The sequence below is a fragment of the Telopea speciosissima genome, chromosome 1, assembly GCF_018873765.1.
Source record: "Telopea speciosissima isolate NSW1024214 ecotype Mountain lineage chromosome 1, Tspe_v1, whole genome shotgun sequence".
Classification (NCBI taxonomy): Eukaryota; Viridiplantae; Streptophyta; class Magnoliopsida; order Proteales; family Proteaceae; genus Telopea; species Telopea speciosissima.
Genome location: NC_057916.1, coordinates 81,125,395 through 81,145,085, shown reverse-complemented (window position 1 = coordinate 81,145,085; position 19,691 = coordinate 81,125,395). Strand labels below are relative to the sequence as shown.

Here is a 19,691-nt window from a genome sequence, read left to right as displayed (position 1 = left end):
TGGATCAGCTACTGTGGATCCCAATAAAATAGAATGAGAAATGGTGTTCAGAACCCAAAATAAAACTCAAATTGTTGATATCATGGGTTCAGCTCATATAGATCCTCCCCTGTACATTACTAGAATTCTAATAAGGAAGCACCACCATGAGGCAACAGTGAGGAAATGTAGTTAGTAAGCACTGAGCAGAGACACCCGGGTTCAGGTCTGTGTTCATGGGTTCTTGAGAAAATTGAGTGGCCTCACTGAGCCATTTGGAGCCTGCCCCCTTCTCATTCCTTCCTCTTTCAAGGTCCATTGGAACAAGAGTAAAGGTCAAACAACTCCAAAGATTAAAGATTATAAATGAATGAGTTGGGGCTTGGGAAAACTAGAACTGAAGTCAAAGGCAAAGCACATAGATGTGTAATAGATACTACCATTTAGGATTGAGTGAAATTCTTTGCAGCACAGGAAATAGAAAAATGCATTTATAATCTTGTTAGACTGTTCCCTGCATTCACATCCTATGGGCCTTCCAGCTTAAACATTTCTTGTTAGACTGTTTTTCATTTTTAGATGCAAGTTGATTAGCTGAGTGGAAATGTGACCATTATTCCAGAACAAGTTGGCCAAACAATGATCCCTCTCTCCTCATCAACGTCGTTGGTTCATCATACTCGACAGCTTTTCCTGAAAAATAAAGAAAATAGAAATAAAAACAGTATTCCTTCTCTGATAAGGTAGCAAGTTATCTATTAAACTTTTCAACAGCATTCCTTTTATGTGGCAGGTACTCTTCTTTTGTGGTTACTGCATTAGGCTGAAGGTGAGACTTACCATCACTCATGGCGAATACCTCTGTGTAGTCCATTACAGTAGGCATTCTATGGGCCACTGTAATAACTCTGCAATCTGCAAATTCAGTCCTTATGGTCTTCTGGAGTATTGTGTCTGTTGCATTGTCTATTGATGCAGAAGCTTCGTAGAAGATCACAGCCCCAAAAAGAATAACCGCCGCTGTCCCATGCTCCAATTTGATCCATCTTCAATTACTATAAAGTTAGGTTTTTAAAATGATTCATAGCTGATAAATCATAAAGAAAGAAAGATAAGGGAGTCCATACAAGTAACTTGCCTAAAGCATCTAGACCCTTTTCTTTCTCTTGTACAGCCTCATGAATCTGGCATTTTCCAAGGACGTTTCAAAATGCATGGACATGGAAGCAGTTAGCAATAGCAAGTCAAACAGAAACTGCTACAGATGAAGATGCGAAATCCATTTTTCAAATATCTACTAACTGTGCCCAACATGGAACAAGTTTCCAAAGCTATTATGTGCTTTTACACAAAGACATAAAGACCTTTAAACTAGACAATTGCTGTCCCTCTTTGAATCAATTTTCCTTCTAATCTATCTCCCACAAACAGGTAGATATCCCTTAGCCATATAGGATAAACAAGTAAGTCAATTTGAGAGCCATTACATTAAGTGGTCTTACATGTTTCAGCACAATCAATACCAAATTTTAGAGTTTTGACTACTTCAATATTGGAAACACAGCTCCTGCAGTTTAGTGATAGGGAAAAGTAATGATATATGCAATTTTATGTTTTAAGTCACTGTAATAGAGTTCCTGGAACCGCGTTCAACGAAAATTAAGGATGTTGTTCTTGGTAGTTTCACAAGTTAAAATAACTTTAAAGAAACCATAATACATTAATAGTTATCATACCTCCCATATTTCCTTATTGTGATAAAGGATCCAAATTGTATCTTAAGATCCCATTGAAAAGTGTAGGATCTTGAGGTATGATCCCAATAAGTGACCTCAGATCATGAAGCCCTATCATGGAGATGTTAAAATTGTCTATGATGATCTTTCCCTCTGCTGGATCCACATAGTGAAACAGAGAACTGATCAAAGTAGTTTTCTCACTACCAGTGCGACCCATAATACCAATCTTATGTCTGATCCCGTCAAGAACAAGTGGAGTATCAATCCTATATCTGATCTGCTTGACAACAATTCTTTAATGTATCATTTTTTCATGAATTATTATGCTTACATCACACTCATGCAGAGACACATTCTTACAAATAAGTTACCTTCAAATCATGGAACTCTTCTATGATTTCAGGGGCTTCACTGGGTATATGCATGTACTGGTTTAGTCTTTCAACAGAAATGATGTAATCTGCTAGCAAACACTGGTTTTGAACAAAGATAATGAGGGACATGCTCAATGGAAGACCATAAGATAGCACCATTTCAACAAATCCTGCAATCAAGAGAATTGTAATGAAAGTGTCCAATATGCATGAACCAGTAGTTAATCAGTGTTTCAAATAGTACACGCGCATAAAGAGTTTTCCCACTTGCCTAGGAAGTGATTTATAAGCCTACCAAGCAGGATAACAAGTCTTGCAAGCATGGCTTCTTAATATTCAAATAAATACATAAGATATATGGTATTTATTAGAAAAATAAGAAAAGGAAATTCAATGAAGAAAAGAATAAAATAATCAAAAAATAATTTAAACCCTACCTGTAAATGATGAGAACCTATCGAAGAAAACAAAAAATTACAAATATTATTCATTAATTTACAAATAAAAATTAAATAGGTTATAGGTTAAAACACTTGCAGCTTATTTTCAAAATGACTGATCAAAGGACATTGCGCCAAGCCAGGGAATATGGCTGAAAGTCGATTAAGATTGTTGTGGATATAACGTTGGTCCTCGAGCACCGTTGATCTTTGTCTACCTTAAATAATAACCAAAAAAAAGAGAATAAAATGGGAGAGGGATGGGTATGTTACCAATATACCGTATACATAAGATGCTAACAAACGGTATATCACTAGCGTACCAAGGCTTTTCCCTATAAAAATTTAAATATTGAAATAAACATTACAATTTACCTTGGACCATCCTTGTCATCTTGATGATTTTGCATGTTGCAATGACAAGAAATTTTCATTCATGGAGTTCAAAATGATAGATTCAAAGAGACGTGAAAATGTACTGTTCACAGTAGGGAAAGTCGAAGTTAACCTGTTATATCGTAGCACATCTAAATGTCATAATATTGTTACAGACTATAGGTTCCATCTGCATAGCAATCAATTGGAATATTTATATTGCTATGTAAATGAAACATACGTACAGTCCCTAACAATATTTCGACACTTATAGGTGTCACGATATGATATAAGTGGGTATCTTCGATATTACCGCCTGTGAAAAATATATTTTCATGCCTCTTCAAAAATTATCATTTGAACTCCTTCAATGAAAATTTCCTATCATGGTAATCAAAGCATGAGAAATACTCCATGATTGTCCTACCATTGTCATCAACTATGTGAAAAAATAAAAGTACAAGATTAGACAAACCCATAAATGCATAGATTCGGGTACAAAACAGAACAAGAAAAAACGAGAAATGCCAAATGTAAACCCTTATTGAGAGCTAAGGAATCATTTTAGAGGCTCTAAAGTATCACGCCAAATGTATCATTTTAGAGACTCAAAAAGTCAAACTTCTGAAATAAAGCAGAATTATGCAGTAATAAAGAGCTCCTTTAGTATTTAAAACATATGAGGATGTTCAAAATCGATATCTTGCAAATATGAGGATGTTTAATATCATATTTTTATTGGTTCGTGGAAGCTGACAACATTAAGAATTCTAGCATTCAGAAAAGATTTAGTAATTCAGACTAGCATTCAATTATAAGGTTTATATTGTTTGGTTGCTTTCCCTCATGATGTGGGGATAGAAAAATTGAAAGAAAATCTAGAGATGTGATTATTTGGTTGCATTACTAGAGGGAAAATTAGGGTAAAAAGTAACTCTCTTTTTTTTTTTTTTTTACAAAATTAATCCCTAGTTCTAGTTCTGTGTCTCACCCATAATAGGGGGAAATCACAACGAAAAGAAACTTAGGAAAAAATGGGTCATACCTAATTTCATTTCTCCCACTCTGTCAAGATAGAAAATGACTAACTAAAATTCATGGACAAAGAAACAAAAATGCTGATTTGTGTCATATCTCTGTTCTTGATTTTCTTCATCCAACAAAACAAGTAGTGCGGGAAATTTTGTCATTTCTTTTTGAATCCCCCGAGCAAGCAACCAAACCCAGCCTTACTGAAAGAAGGTCTAATTTCTCTTATGAAATTGTGCTTGTCTGTCAGTTGAGGAAGATAGCCTCCCCCCCCCGCCCACCCCTTTTTTTCCGATGGTTGTTTGATAACCATTTTATTCATACTTTAATTTTAAGGATGAGACCACTTGTGTTCGAGTGACTACTCCCTTCACCGTGAATAATGAATGTTATATGGTTGGTTAGGGTGGAAAAAAAGCTGCATATTTGAGAGAAAGAAGTGGAGACTTATGGGAGCATCAAAACTATAAGAAAACATACAAAAGCAGACTATTGAATCCGATTAGCTTCATTACAAATCGTAATCCATCAATGCCCTACATTTGAAACAGAGATGGAAGAAAAAAAAAAAAAAACCTTCAAATAGAAATAAACAAAAGCATACTTGTAGTCTAGAGAGAGAGAGAGAAAAGAGTGAATTAGAGAAATATGGTTTTAGGGTTTCAAGATTTATACTTTTTTAAAAATTTAAAGAAAAATGAGAAAGCGTTGTCACTCTAGTACGGAACCAAGGGCCAAAGGGAGCATCCCTTGTAGCATGTCTTTTTTGAGTTGGGATCACCTACCCACTGGGGGGAGCGGAGGGGACAGATCCTAACCCTCCATGAGGCGTGGGTCCCACGGCCCATGGAGGGTTCAGATCTGCCCCCACCGTCCCCAAGTGGGTAGGAGATCCAGGCTCGTCTTTTGTAAACCCTGCACTACAGAGTCAAGAACCAAAAGATTGCTCCGTGGTAGAATCTTCTACGATCAGGCTAAAGGGAAGCTTACTTGGTAGCACGCACATCAAGGCAATACTAGGGTTTGAGAAAGATATATAGATCTGAGACTACCTTCTCATGTATCGAAGAAGAAAAGAAAAACATGTCTAATGAATACATGAGAAGATAGTTCTGATCAGACTAATTAAATAAGAACAAACTAAGCAGATCCAGGAATACATTGAACAATAATAATAGAGATTCGAGACTAAAGCAATATGAGATCGATCTAAGACTAAAACAATAACTAATAAGTGTCTAAACGCATAATACGCTAGCACACAAAATAAAAGCCCCAGTAAAGGCAAGCAGAGCAAAGGCAATAGAGAGAGAGAGAGAGAGAGAGAGAGAGAGAGTAAAAACAAAGACAAACACAAACTCCATTATATTGCATTACCGAGAGCGGCGAGTGGATCCACAAGGCAGGCAGGACCTTCAGGAGTTCCAAATTCGTTGAGTTCTTGTCTTCTTAAATTGATTTCAAAACAATGGAATCAATTATATGGGTTTAAAAAACGGTGAGCTTTCGTTGACAGAACCAGAGTGTTGTTGAAGAGTTTTTTTTTTTTTTTTTTTGGTAATGAAGTCTTGAAGAGTTGAGACAAGTTTTTCAAGACAGTAGGGTCACGTCAGTTGTCTCAAAAGTTTAGGCTTTAATGTCATGAAATACTTTTGAGAAGGGCAGAAGAGAAAACGAGATTCCCGTTTTTTGCTTAAAATTGAAAGGAAAACGATAAAATACTGCACGCGTATTTATAAATATTTTTGAAAAGGGATTGTTGGTGAGAAATGAGATTTTCATTTCTATGATACGGATATAGAACTCATAAAGAGTCTCGTAGATTGCGTTGCATGGATTCCTGAAGGCTCAGCCTTTTTCGCAGTGTACGAACCATTGATGGATTGATACGTCGCCTGCTACACTGTGAGGTGACTTTTTTAAGTTCATCAGCTGTCCATCTCAGTGTGTAGCGTGCGTTTAGATGCACTTTGCAATCTCCTCAATCCTATTGATTTGATTTTCTTTTCTTTTAGTATCTGACACGATCAGACTCCTCCATTAGACTTGATCCGATGCTCTATCTAGCACCACGAGTCTAAATGCCCATCTGATGGTTCTCATAATGGCAGATCCGGTACATTTCTATCGTCCTCTGATTCTATGCATTATTAGCTCTCCATACTCATGCACAAAAGATTTTATTTAAATTATTTATATTGGTTTAACTTTGAACCTTCATATTTGAGTTATCCGATCTCTGTTTGGCACGAGTGACCTATCAAAATTTTCAGAAAAAAGAAAGAAAAAAAAAGGGAAGCAGTTCTCTATCCGGGAGTGTGGCCTATGCCAACACTCCCATGTGTCTATCTCTCTCCTCCTTAAAACAAGGGGGCAAAGGTATCTTTTCAAATGGGGAGGAAAGAGATAGACTCATGGGAGTGCTGGCGTAGGCCACACTCCCGAACAGAGATCTTTTTCCCAAAAAAAAATCTTCTATGTTAGGGTTGTAACAGGGTTGGGTTGGGTCGAGTTTTTTAAAACCCCAATCCAACCTTACGTCCCCTTCACTGGGCCTAGGGGCCTAGGCCCAATCCGATCCTGACTCAAGGCCTGAAAAATTGAACCACCCGCCCTCAGGGTTGGATTGGATTGACCTTAATTGACCCTGACCATGAGGACACAAAAGGGCAAAGTAGGTGTTGTACGCTAACCCACAATGTGTTCAACATAAATAGGAAAAGTGCAATTCGTATTTTAGCCAAGAAATATTCTCATGATACAAAAAATCTGAAAGCTATTTGACTATTTAACCAACATTTTTTTTTGGGGGGGGGGGGGGGTAAGAACTTAACCAACACATACAATCAATAACAATGTGACCCTAGATTATTTATATATAAGTGAATTACAAGGTCGGGTTGGACTTAGCTTAAGACATCTAATTGGGCTCGACCTAATCCTGACCCAGGGTCAGTGTTTTTCAACCCTAACCCGCCCTTAGGGTTATAAATCTTAATCCAGGCCCGGTTCAAGCTCAGGGTGGATTCGGACTGTCAAGGCTAAATTTACACCCCTACTCTCAACAACACAAGAACGGTGAGTAGGTAAACGTTTGAGAGCCTTATGATTCGGAGTAGCAGAGGAGTGTGAAAATGGAAGATTCGGAATAATAGTGTAGCTGTGCCAAGATTTGCAAGAAATCTCTCAGGTTTGGGTATTTTTGAAATTGGGTTGTAGAAAAGTAGGTCAACTTGGGTAGACGAAGATGGTAAGAATCGTTAGATCGTTCATTTTCACGTGTCACGTTTCTAAGTAAAGATGGACAAAACTTGGAAAATGTGAGAGTTGGAGGTATTCGACTCGTCCCAAGCACATCGCCCAATGAATATCCAGTGAAGCATCTAACGGCTGGGTTGTTGTGCGCATGTAGGGATATGCCCCCAGGCCCCACGAAGACAAATATCCCCGTGTGTGCACAGCAACCCAACCGTTGGATGCCTCACCGAACACCTGCTGGGCACTATGCTAAATATCATATGCAGTCGCACTAACCAAGTAAACAAGGTGATGCTTTTGGACCATCTTTGCTCCCTAGGCCTTCAGAGATTACAGAGGAGAGGTACGGTCTTGACAGGTAACAGGCCTTTAAGGGAACCAACGGGAGAGGAGAGGTGGCCAGGCCCTGACAGGTTACAAAGGAAAGGTGCGGCATGATAAGGTTACAGGCCTTTAAGGGACCCAACGGGAGAAAAGAGGAGAGGTGGCCAGGCCTTGACAGGTTACAGAGGAAAGGTCCGACGTGGTAAGGTGAGGTTCTTTTCCTGGTACGACTAGTCTACGACCTACAATGCCACCACAGCACGAGTCCATCATTAATATCTCTGTTCTTCTTTCGTCTTTTTCAGTGCTGAAAACTCTTCTTCCCACCTAACAGTTTTTGAACTCTTTGCATGCTTGATAGGGGTGTTAAATCAAAACTAAATCAATTTCCTGTAACCTATTAAAAATCATTTTTTTTAAAAATAATTTTATATAAATGTGTATGATAAATCAAACCCAAATCGGATCGAAACTAAAACCGACTCGATAACAAACCAATACAAGAAAACTGATGTAAACCTAAAATCAAACCAAGCTGATATCGAATTTTTCTTATTGGTTTGGTTTTGATTTCACCATTCCCTCATCGAAACCAATTCAAACCAAACCGAAACATTCTAAACCGATCAATTGACTTTCTTAATATTGCTGAAAAATTATCCTCTTCAATTCTTTAAAGTGTGACAGTGCGGAAGTACTAGGTGGAGATGTCAACACCTAATAGCAACTGCATCCAACGGTCCATATCAATGAGATCAAACCGTTGGATATAGCAGCTACCAAGTGTCAACATCTCCACCTAACATTATTATACTACCACACTTTAGGAATTGGAGAGAATAATAATCCAATATTGCTCTATGTGGAATTTGGGTCCCACATAATGTTGAATTAATTCCAACCTTTACCCCTTCCAATTTGAAGTTGAGATGTCATTTTTAAGATGTTTTCTCTTCGTCTCACTCAGGGTGGAGGGAAATATGATCCATTAATCAATGGTAAGAATTTTTATTTTTTTTTGGATAAGAATCAATGGTAAGAATTTACAACAATGACAGGCAAGCGAATTAGCGAGAACATGGATTTAGTTCACGGTATCTGTACCAGTTTTTTTCATTGGCGAAATTGATACCGATATAGATTGTCTGCATCGGTCCGATATTGAATCAAAACGGCATTTGTTTTTTAATAAAAAAACACAAATCTGTATCACATCAACTGATCTATATCGATTAGGTATCGGTATCAATCACGGTCGCCAATCCAATATCGATTTCTAAAACCCTACAAAAGAAAACCGGTCCAAGTTTTAGTTGAAAGATTGGATTTTACTCAAGCCACGGTAAAAGAGGAATTCCTTCAGATCTATATCGGTATCAATTTCGACACCTACATGCTACTGAAACTTTGTCCGGGGACCGGAAAAGATTGTGTGATCAGATGAACACCACCGTTTGAAGCCGATCACACAACCATAAAAAGACAAAAGAGAAAGATCCAAGTTTTCCACTATAATAGGCTAGAATTTTGACAATTTTAAGAGGATGTATTGATTTATTTCCATTCCAATAAAATTCTTTCCTCAAATGAGGGGGAAGTGATTTACTTGACCAATTGATCCTAGATAAGAAAATCTCATAAATGGGAATAGAGGTTTGCCCATGTGACAAGTTTGTTTGTAGCTAGCTTCAGTAGCATGTATCCCAACCCAGCTCACATACTTGTGTTGGTTGTTCATCACAAGCTGATGCAGTTGGCAATGCTTCCATTGATCTCCTTCTTGCTGTTTCCACAATAAACTTTAAGATTGGAGTTGTAAGAGAATCACCACCATAACCATAGCATGCATGCTTTTAAGTTCCACACGCGAGTAGTACTCCTGGATGAAAGTGAAAAAACCAAAGGTGAAAAATCAAATCTATAGACCACCAAACAGAACAACCATTAGAACCCCTAAGACCTCTTTCATACAAGTCCCTATCTTTCAAACATGACCCCTTAATTGAGTTAAACTAGACAACCAACCCTGAGGCTGATCTTACTGATCGAAGTCATCATATACATCATTTATACAAGTGATTAGGGGGCATTTGGCAAGATTGCCTACATCCATTGTAAAATTAGATCTGTGTCACTATCAATAGAGAACAAGCTTACAACAGCTCGTCCTTACACCTCTCAGATTGCATTATAAAAAAATATCCCTCGCTACAAATATATAGCAAAATCCTATACAAGAAATTTACCGAAATACCAATGTAACCTCTTCACGGTCCTTTAGAATCAACCCACTTATACAATCCATAGAATACAAGACATCAAACCTCGAACACTTTGACAATGAGCGCCTACTCTACTCTAGTGTCATCCTCCTAGTCTTCATATGGACATTTTCTCGAGCATGTCATATCTGTCGCAATACTCGTTATACATATTGTCGAGTACATGCATTTACAATTTCCGTCAATTCATCTTACTTTTCGATGGAGAAAATTTTTTGCCACTTTGGGTTTCTCTCTTCATCCCAAGCGATGGAATTTTATATATGCATTGATTGGACTGCTAACAATGAATTCTATCATATTAAACTCCAATAATCCAAGAATCAAATGTGGTGGCTTAACAGTTTCACGATTAAAGGCAAACTCATACCGATTGTTGAACACTCAAAATCTATTCTTCTTTCTTTTAAATTTTCCTTGCATGATTGTATGAGAAGATTTAGTGAAAGAAAAATCTTCTTCTATTTTTGTTTCTATACTCTTCATTTCAAACTTGTGCGACCAACAAAATTATTCTTCTTTCCCATCCTTCAAACATCAAACACAAGAGCTACCCATTGTGAATAACCATCTAAGGAAAGTGTGAAACCATTAGATAAGAGTTGTAGTTTTGATCTTTCTAGTTAGGTAGGAACCATTATCATCATGCACTAGGGTGAATTAGACGTTTGGAGAGGGGTACATTCGTGACATCATCCATCCAATGACTTTAAGTTTATCATGTATCGGAACTACTCTCAACCCAACTCTAATATGGTCATTCCTAGTTTTCTTACACATCCATCTCAACATCCTCATCTCTGCAACGCCAAGTTTATTAATATGACACTTCGTCATAACCCAGCAATCCGCACCATACATCATAGCTGGTCTAATGACAGTCCTATAAACTTTTTCTTTAAGCTCTCAAACAAGTTCGGCCTGGGTCCAAGAAAATGCTCCCACATCACCCAAACATTGAGAGAGAGGAAAAACATCCAAGAAAGCTTTGCATTGTCTAACAACAATGCTTTCCAAAACATAAGTGACGAGATATGGTTCCTAAAACAACAATTAAGTGACGTTCTCCTTAATGACATCAATATTGATTATAGATTTTCATATTGCATACTTCAGAACGCGAAACATTTTGACTAAGTAAACAATAGTCAGCTGAAGCGAATGACTCCCTTCACCAAACGAAACAAGGGATAAGAATAATTACAACCCCAGCTCGACTGTTGAAGTGGGATAAGTAGAGAAAAACAATAGTTTTCTCATCAATGCTTTTTATAATTCTATATTCAAAACCCTTTTTGTGGAATTTGCATTCTCCTCATCAAGTGAAGGAACCCTAACCAGAGCAATGAATCTAACTCATTCAACACCTACAGAATGCACATCCCAGTTGATGGACACACAAAAAAGGGACCCATCAACAAAAATCAGGATGACAATTACTTTGTAATATCACTTTGAATCTAAAGTGGAGGAGGAGGTCACCCGCCACACCGAAAAGTAAAGCAATGCATTTATGGCTGGATTCATGACAACTTATTGGGAAGCAGTTTTCTGTACAGGAGTGTGGCCTACGCCAGCACACTCCCATGTGTCTATGGCACGTACGTGCGCTGCTTACCTATTTTGGAGAGAAGATGGCTGCGTCTAAAGATGGAAATAGGAACCAGGGAAGATAACGTAGGCTTAATTGAGGAAACCTTGCCTCAATCTCAGAGAGATGTTTGTTGGTTGCAAATCTCCTCCTTTCATTAACTTTAATGGAATAAATAGGCTATATTGTGATACACCTCCCTACCAACACTCACCCACGTACATAAATTGAACCCACATTCCCCTACACATGCTGATAGCACTACCCATGACTAACAACCACATGTGATAACAACTTCACATGCAATAATGAAACTCAACCAAATAAGGACTTAACTCACGTCTACCACTACTTACACCACCTGCTGACCAAGCACTCGCCCATTACATGCACTAACTACTAAACCTGCACGTAACAACTCCCCTCCTCTTAAATTACGGTCTTGTCCTCAAGACCCAAGGTTGAAACTGAAGTTGGAGATGTTCACGATCCTCCCATGTTGCATCCGCGGTGACAATCCCGCCAATGGACCAAAATCGTTGTCGACGCTTGAAGGTGCGATGGTCCAATATGGCTTGCGGTTGTGGTGAAGATTCCCATCGTCTTCTCGAATCAACGGCAGATCTCCTCGGCTGGTTCTTTCCAATTTTTGGCTTGAGTAGGGACACATGGAAGACAGGGTGAATTTTCGAGCCCTCCGGTAATGCCAACTTGTATGCGACCTTTCCGATTCGTTGTGTAACTTCGAATGGCCCGTAATACCGAGGTGATAACTTCTTTACCCGTCGGAGAGCTAAGGAAACCTCCGATAAGGTCAGAAACACAGATAAACCCAATCTCCCACATTAAATTCCCGATCACGATGGGTACGATCGTATATCACCTTCATTCGATTCTGCGCCCGCTAGAGTTTCCCTTAACTCCTTGAGTTTGAGATCCCGTGCCAATAGCTCCCTCGACCGCTTCTACTTTTGCTGCTCCGAAACATAGGTCAAGAGAGTGGGTGGCGGACGGCCATAAACAACTTCGAAAGGGGTGGTTTTAATGGAGGAATGCCAACGGGTGTTATAACAAGATGCTCGGCCCAGGCTACCCACTTACCCCATTCTTTCGGATTGGATCCTGTGAAGCAACGGAGATACATTTCCAACGTTCGGTTGACAACTTCGCTCTCGGTCAGTCGGTTTGAGGGTGATATGCTGAGGTGAAATTGAATCGACTCCGTAGCTTGAATAATTCGGTCCGCATGGCTAGTGAACGTGGGATCTCGGTCACACACAATAGTTTGGGGTAGACCGTGCGCTTGCGATATTATCAAAAATATTTGGGCTATCACTGCTGTGCCGTGTAGGGATGGGAGATGGGTAGGAAATGCGCATATTTAGATAACCGATCCACAACTACCAGATAGTTGTGCGCCCCTTGCAATTCGGTAGTCCTTCCACGAAGTCCATTGAGATGTCCTCCCACACACGTTCGGGATAGGAAGTGGTTGAAGCAACCCGAGGGAGTTAGCCGCTCAACCTTATGCCGTTGACACGTGTCACATTGGGCAATTTTTTCTTGGATCGATTTCCTCATTCCTTGCCAATAAAATGTGGACCTTATCCTCCTGAACGTCTTGTGATATCCTTCGTGGGTCCCGCCATGAAATTCTCCTATGATATCATCAATTAAGGAGAGTCCTTAGGCAAGAAAATTCGGTATTTAAAGTAGATAATACCATCTTTAACTTGCCAAGGGCCCACGCCTTCTCCTTCCAAAATCCGTTTCTTTAATTCCAAAGAATCCTCATGGTTATTGACTTCTTCTTTGATGGAGTCCAACCAACTTGCTAAAGGTGATGAGAGTGCTGCTATTTTGTAGCCACCCATCTCCTCTTTTTTCTCCACCTCATCTCTTCGTGAAACGCATCCGCGACTATATTTTCTCTTCCCTTTTGTACTCAACCTGAAATCATAATTCATCAATTTGTATAACCACTTTTCTAAGCAGGGGTGGTTATTTTTTGACTCCATAAATATTGGAGACTTTTGTGGTCGATTCACACCACAAACGGTTGCCCTACTAAATAGGAATGCCACCTTTGCACGGGCTAAAACCAAGGCTAAAATCTCTTTTTCATATGTCGATAACAATAGATTTTTGCCTTGTAATGCCTTCAAATAAGCTATTGGCCGATCCTCGCATCAAAACTCGCTCCCACGCCCCAACCGCTTGCATCACACTCAATTAAAAATTTTTTTGAAAAATCGGGAGTTCGAGCACTGGTGCCTGCGTCATAGCTTCCTTAAGAGACTGAAATGCCTCGTCACCGTAAGGTCCCATTGAAACCGGTCCTTCTTGAGTAAGTTGGTGAGGGGCCGAGCTATTTTCCCATAATTTTTAATGAATTTACGGTAATAGCCGTTAAACCGAGGAACCCTCTCGAGCCTTCACCGAACCGGGCTTGGGCCACTCCATCATCGCCATGATCTTATCACCATCAACAGACCACTCCTTCTTCGAGATGACGTGGCCTAAGTAATGCACCTTTCGCGCCGAATTGGCACTTTGATTGCTTGACGTACAAGTGATGGTCTTTGAGGATTTTCAACGCCGTCTCCAAGTGTGCCAAGTGTTCCTCCCAAGTTTTACTAAAGACCGTAATATCGTCAAAGAAAACTAAAATGAATTTCCTTAATCAGCCGAATACCTGGTTCATCGAGGGATTGGAAGGTTGATGGCGCATTGGTCGACCAAACGGCATCACCAAAAATTCGTAATGGCCATGGTGAGTGCGAAATGCCGTTTTGTCCATATCTTCGGAACAACCCCGATCCGGTGGTACCCGATCGCAAATCGAGCTTCGAGAAATACCGTGCCCTTCCAATTCATCTAAGAGTTCGTCGATTAATGGAATCGGGAACTTGTCTTTAATGGTAATTTTATTAAGAGCTCGATAATCGACACACATCCTCCACGTGCCGTCGTTCTTCTTCACCAAGATCACCGGGACGAGTACGGATCGTTGCTCGGCCCGATGACTCCGGTTTTGAGCATCTCGACACCAACCGCTCAATTTCCCTTTTTGATAGTAGGGGTATCGATACGATTTTGCGCACACCGAACACTTTCAGCCTTCAACGGAATTCGGTGGTCGTGTGTCCTACATGGCGGCAACTCCTTCGGTTCCTCGAAAATCTCTTTGAATTGATGTAGGAGTCCTTGAAGGCGGTTGGACTTGATCTCATTTGTTGGGGCTGACACAGCTCCAATTAGGGGAGTTTAGTTGCAACAAGACTCCATGTTGCTTCTTCCTTATCTCACGGTTAGGATCAGGGATGATTTTGTCTTCCCTACCCGTTTGACCTTGCAAAGTGACTTCCTTGTTATCCACATGGAATTGCATTGTAAGTTGAGAAAAATCCCACAAAATAGGGCCCAACGTGCGCAACCAATGAGCACCTAGCACGATCTCGTAACCACCTAGAGAGAGAAGATAAAAATCAGCCACGATAGGGACTCCTTGCAGGATCACCTCCACGCCGGCGCATCTTCCCGAACTCGAAATCTTCTCACCTGAAGCCACCATTACTTCCATTTTGTTGGACTCGGTTGGGTAGAGTCCCACCTTTCTTGCTATCTTCTCACTCATAAAATTATGTGTACTGCTGAGTCGATCAAAATAGAGACAGAGAATTGATTTACACTCCCTGTAACACGCATCGTTTCTGGTGCATTGGCTCCACCGATAGCATTCAAGGATATCTCAGAAGTTCGCACCTCGCCATCTGGCTCATCCAGTACTGCCAGTATCCTCTCCATCACGTAACCCTTCAATTAAGAAGAGTTTCTTGCATCTATGGCCGGGCATGAATCTCTCGTTGCGTTGTAGCATAGCCCTTTAGCCCTGCGATCTTGTATTTCACCGATGTCAATCTCTTAATAGGTAAAGGAGGGTTACCTGTTTGCTCTTTGATAGCCGGGTTGGATCTCTTTGCTTCATATTGTAAAGGACCCCTTCATTGTGCATTGTTTCTAGACTCATAGAGTCGAGCTGCACCAATGGTCTGCAGATAAGGTGGTGGGTCGCCCTGCTAAGACGTCTACCCGAATGTGCTCCTTCAATCCACAAATGAAAAAACTCACTTGTTGGTGAGGTGGAAGTCGTCCCACCTTGGAGAGTAATCTCTCAAACCTGGATTGGTAATCCTGCACCGACCCGATGTTGTAGTTTTGCAAGTTCCCCAAAGAAATCTTGGAACGGGTAGGTCCAAACCGAGAATGAAGTCCGTCGCAAAAATTCGGCCATGTCAACATTTCTTCGTCTTGCTTAAAGACTTGGAACCACAGTTGTGCGTTCCCTTCTAAGTGAAAGGAAGCCGGTGCCACTCGTTCCTCCTCCGGCGTTCGGTGGAACGCAAAGAATCGCTCCCGCCCTACACATCCAGCGCCGTGTCTTCATCCCCATTGTAACGTGGGAAATCTAACTTGACCAATTTTGGCGCCAAAGTGTCTGAAGGTGGTAGTCCGTTGGATGATCGGTGGAGGTGCGGTGGTAGCCCTTCGTAAGGAGGGACGGGTACCTTGGAAGTGGAGCCAGATCGTGGTGAGTAGAACCTTGAGAAGTAGAGAATTTCTCAAAAATTCTCCCAACGTGTAAGGATCTGTTGTTGGTCGCCGAGTAACTTCCTTTGACCTTCATGGAGTGAGCTCACCTCGTCCTCCGCCTTCTCCATACGCTCGTCCATGTTCCGGCTTTGATACCAAGTCAGGCACGTACGTCGCCGCTTACCTATTTTGGAGAGAAGATGGCTGCGTCTAAAGATGGAAATAGGAACCAGGGAAGATAACGTAGGCTTAATTGAGGAAACCTTGCCTCAATCTCAGAGAGATGTTTGTTGGTTGCAAATCTCCTCCTTTCATTAACTTTAATGGAATAAATAGGCTATATTGTGATACACCTCCCTACCAACACTCACCCACGTACATAAATTGAACCCACATTCCCCTACACATGCTGATAGCACTACCCATGACTAACAACCACATGTGATAACAACTTCACATGCAATAATGAAACTCAACCAAATAAGGACTTAACTCACGTCTACCACTACTTACACCACCTGCTGACCAAGCACTCGCCCATTACATGCACTAACTACTAAACCTGCACGTAACAGTCTATCTCTCTCCTCCTTAAAACAAGGGGGTAGAGGTGTCTTTTCATATGAGGAGGAGAGAGATAGACTCATGGGAGTGTTGGCGTAGGCCACACTCCCGGACAAAGAACTTTTTCCCTAACTTATTATAAGAGAGAAAAGCAACAAGAAATAAAACAATACATGTAGTGCTCTGCTTAGATTCATGATAACTGGTGAATATAGATGCTGAAAACTAAGAAAACAAATAAGACATGCTACTGTGATCACTCCATCTCCGCCGACGCCAGTGAGAAATCAAGCAAATGGGGGAACGGCAGTGAAGACGTCAACAGTTCGATTTAGGGTGTTTTTTTAGAGTTTCTTCGTCGAGGGGTATTTTTGGAAGTCAAATTCATCAGAAGCTCATAACTCATAACCGGTAATAGCAAGGTAGTAAGTCATAACCGGCAGTAGGAGGTAAAATCCAATTTTTCATAATCGGCTGTAGGAGGTTATACCCGGTTTCTAATAAATGATACAGTCAACAAATTTAACGGATGGGATTTCGTTAAAAAAAAAAAAAACAAACGGTTGAGATTCAACCGTTGAGTTTAATGTCACGCTTAAGAAAAATGACAGTAGCGTTGCTACCAGTCACTCAAAACCTTTTGCCATGGAAAATCTGAATAGTAGAATACCTTTCTGATTTAAATTTTTTCTTGGATGAATAATTTGATTTAAATTGATCAGTCCCAAACTCCCAATTCCAATTAAGTCTGATTCTCAATAATTGAATTGTATTCCACTAATTCTGACCAATTTCTCAGATGCCAAGATGATTCCGAACCTATTAGAATCGAAACCAATGGTAACGGGTCCTATTTCCAATTTTGAAGTTTAAAACTTTAAAAAGAAAATTATGATTTGGTTCATGGGGATAATTATTTGGTTTGTCAAGAGGCATGGGCTACTGATATGTATTACAAACATGATATTAAAGCTATGCTTGTTTTGCAAGAGAATGTAAAATACCCACGCTACCTAGAAATTTTTATTGTCTGCAGTTCTTTGACCGGTGCGATTCCCTAGTGCCTTTCACAAGAGGTGGGGTGGGTCAGGGAACCGCAGACGATAACGATTCCCCTACCTAGAGGTCTCAGGTTCTCATCTTCCATCCTTCTTCGAATAGGCTAGAATAGGAACCTATCAATAAAAAATAATGGACCGAACTTCCCTCAAATCACGGTCAATGGGTCTGTTAGTTCAGCCACTTTTTAAGTAATTGTCAGATTAGAATCATGAAATCTTCGCCATCCATCAATGAATGAGATGTATTCGATAATCTAATTAATCGGAAATTCCAATCAACTCCAATCCACCCAGAGTATTACGCTCTTATATTTTGTGATGAATTTCAAAGTCTTAAGGAAACAAAAATACCAACAGATACATGACAATCTTTCAAAGAGTTTCCTGATCTGATCAAATTTTATGTGTGTGGTTTAACAACTTACAAACTCCTGTAGGTGCTTCGACTAAACTATTTTTTGCTCTATAACTAATCTCTAATTTATTATTATATTCTTTAACCCTAATTATAGACAAAACTGTATGCCATTTGTTGGGCAATTGAATCTTGAGTTGTCACTGTTGGCAACCTGTCTGGAGATGTTCGGATTATGTACAGGGGTTGTGGTAGCTTTGGCAATGACATTGACTTCGCAGTGCAAACAATTCAATTTCAATGCGGATAGCGTTTGGCATCGTTAATGAGGCATCTGGGCAGATTTGATAGTATTTGGCAGTATATTGTATATTTATATATGTATCGGCAACATGTGGCAGCATCAGGCGAAGTCCTCATGTAATAAGACCCGTACCCAAATCAATGGACCGACTACTATCAATTTGCAAGAGAGTAAATTTACAATATGAGTCATAGACCCTAATAATCTAGGTGGCGACTCCTACAATCAATTCACATCTTTTTTTTATTTGAATTAAAAAGAAAGACGAACATTAGGGAAGAAACACATCTCTTCTACATCTAACATTTGCTCATCTACTTATTTGACATTCGTAAGAGATTGCTCAAGTTTGTTAACCTTCTCACGAATGAACTTCTTTTCTAGAGTTTCCACACTAGGTGAAGGGCTCGAATTGATGACCCCTTCCTGGTTATTCTGGTCTGGGCGGTCTGGGCTTTCTTGTTAGTTTGTTGTCAGGAACAATTTATGGCACAAAAATCTTGAAGCTTGTTGCTTTCAAGTGGTAGATTAGTGAAAAGTTCACTCTTTAATCACTTTGTTTTTTCTAATTAATTGCGTATTACTTGTTATCTTTCGTTACTTCATTCTGAATATCTATAGTCTTGAGTCTTGACTTGACATAATTTGATGATTTAAAGCTTGTTCATTTCATTTCCTATCTACAAAGGAATCAGGGGAATGGTTTTTTTCTATTGCTGTAAGTATCAGTGAATATTTCTTTTGCTTTTATTGTTATTTTTAACTGTTAAGAGAACTTGTTGTCAAATAAGGTGAAGAATTTATATATGCGGCGATGAATTTATCAGACATGCTGATCTGCAGCGATGAAATGAATGAATATTATATATGGATGTAATTATTACAGGTGAATTTTTATGCTATGATACAAATTATAATTTAAAAAAAAAAAAAAAAAAGACGGAATAGCAGCGGTTAAAGCTACCGTCGCCATTATATTTAGACGGAAATGTTACCGTCACCAAAAATCATATTTCTTGTAGTTATTGAAACTGTAGCTGGAATTGAGATCTCATTCAAAGAGAAAGTGTTAGAAACAACTGTTCGAATTGCCACTCTTTTAAAAGTCAACATAAAATTATGGCTACTTGAGTATCACTTCAATTCATCACAACTACCAGCCATACATGAATCATAAATATAAACAGAAACCAAATGAACAGAGAAAGGGGGAAAATCCCATGTATTAGGTTAATTCAATCTATAATACCTGCCCAGAAGCTGCTTATGTTGGAAAATCCTGAACTACCGAGATTCTGAACTTCCTCATATGCTGTTTGCTTATTCCACCAAGATCACTATGGGTAAAGTAGAGGATCATCTGGTTTTTGTGATCTTCAGACTAGCCTACTCATGAAATGCTCCGCTAATCATGTTCATAGAG

General features: G+C 39.7%; 1 protein-coding gene and 1 pseudogene across 1 annotated transcript in view; both read right to left on the bottom strand.

Annotated features, from left to right (window-relative positions):
- The window catches only part of LOC122666802 (ABC transporter C family member 10-like), a 108,306-nt gene that overhangs the window by 48,981 nt on the left and 39,634 nt on the right, over positions 1 to 19,691 (bottom strand).
- Positions 577 to 15,198, bottom strand: LOC122655540 (annotated as a pseudogene).